Here is a 2,028-nt window from a genome sequence, read left to right on the forward strand (position 1 = left end):
ATAAACACACCAGCATCAGTTGTCAAGCGATGTTGTGGGGACAAACACAGACACAAACACACACATACACATATATATACATATACATATATACGACGGGCTTCTTTCAGTTTCCGTCTACCAAATCCACTCACAAGGCTTTGATCGGCCCGAGGCTATAGTAGAAGACACTTGCCCAAGGTGCCACGCAGTGGGACTGAATCCGGAACCATGTGGTTGGCAAGCAAGCTACTTATCACACAGCCACGCATATCATTAACGTAATTCTCAGGGAGATTCAGCCTCACACAAAATATGACAAGGCTGGCCCTTTGAATTACAGCTACAACTCATTTTGGCCAGCTGAGTGGACTGGAACAAGATAAACCTTCACGTGGTTGGAAGAAGACGTATAAAGATCCTATATAGAGGCAGGAAAATCTTTTTAGTCGTTTGGGTCACTATGGGTGTTAATCTTGTCCTAACAGCAGCATTTGTGGGTCTCACAGATCTGGAGCCCAAAGCCCCAGATGAACACTGATGCGCAGGCTGTTGTTATTAAACTGAGTGTGAGTTAGGGGCAATTATTTTGTCTTAGCTTTCACTGCTTATACTGAACACATGACATTTTTGCCTTACGATACGGAACATTTCCCTTTCTGTCACTCTTTTTAAAAAATGTCACTTTGTTGGTTACGATGACAAGGTTCCTGTTTATCTGATCAACGAATAGTTTGCTTGTAAAATTAACGTGCAAGTAGCTGAGTACTCCACAGACATACCATAAGGTGTGTTCTTTGAATTACAGCTACAACTCATTTTTGCTAGCTGAGTGGACTGCAGCAAGGTGAAGTAGAGTACCTTGCTCAAAAACACAGCGCTCTGCAGGGGATCGTACGCATGACTTTACGATTGTGGGCCAAATACCTCTAACTACTGAGCTATGCACCTTCATTCTCTTAACCATAGAGAAAAGGAGTGAAGTGATAGAGACAGGGAAAGAAAAGCCTCAGTCATTTACAATGCCAATTAGACTGAAATACAATCAAACTTTTCTAGCTTCTTTACTTTTAACAATGAAAAAGAGGGAAAGACATTTAGTAATGAATAGAGGGAAAATCTTTCAGGTGTTTATGTTTTTATTTTGGGAGTTCTAGAGGATCGATTGTTAGTTCTCTCTTCTTTCTCTTCACCTTCTTGCATAGTTTTTCATGTCTTTTAGTTGGTGGCGAAAGATCATGTTTTTTTTTTTCAGGCATGTTTAACATTTTCTCTACAAAGAAGCCCCTCTCCCTTCCATCTTTTCATAAAAAAACTAATGCAAATTTAGAACGGAGTATAGCTGTGAAAGGAGCCCAGAAAAATGTGTAATACCACCTACAAAATATGTGGAGGAGAAAAGTTGCCAATAGGTGGCCACACGAAATTCAACTCTATACTTTAAAGAGTGTCTTCTACTATAGCCTTGGCCAACCAATTTGGTAGATGGAAACTGAAAGAAGCCCGTCATATATATATATATGTATATATTTATATATGTTATATTTTTATGTGTGTGTTTGTGTCTGTGTTTATCCCCCCACCACCATTGTTTGACAACTGATGTTGGTGTGTTTGTGTCCCCATAACTTAGCTGTTCGGCAGAAGAGACTGATAGAATAAGCACCAGGCTTACAGGGAATAAGTCCTGGCACCAGCACATAATTTACAGATGCTTACATTTTTTTTGTTTTCTGTGAATTTTTCATGGGTCCAGCTAGTTTATTATTATTACAATTATTAATCCCACTCAGGTCAATTTTGCCTTTCATCCTTTCCGGGACAATAAAATAAAATACCAGTTAAGTACTTGGGTCAGTGGTATCAACTAACCGCCTCACTCCCAAATCACTGGTCATGTGCCAAAACTAGAAACCATTATTATTATTATTATTATTATTATTATTATTATTATTATTATTATTATTCATTCTTTCTTTCTTTCTTTCTTTCTGTCTTTCTGTCTTTCTTTCTTTCTGTCTTTCTGTCTTTCTTTCTTTCATTCTTAGG

At 38.3% G+C, this 2,028-nt stretch overlaps 1 protein-coding gene across 3 annotated transcripts in view; it reads left to right on the top strand.

The window, feature by feature from the left end:
* Positions 1 to 2,028, top strand: part of LOC106875240 (ribonuclease H2 subunit B) — a 37,016-nt gene that overhangs the window by 25,369 nt on the left and 9,619 nt on the right. The window lies entirely within an intron of this gene.

The sequence above is a fragment of the Octopus bimaculoides genome, chromosome 8 (assembly GCF_001194135.2).
Source record: "Octopus bimaculoides isolate UCB-OBI-ISO-001 chromosome 8, ASM119413v2, whole genome shotgun sequence".
NCBI lineage: Eukaryota > Metazoa > Mollusca > Cephalopoda > Octopoda > Octopodidae > Octopus > Octopus bimaculoides.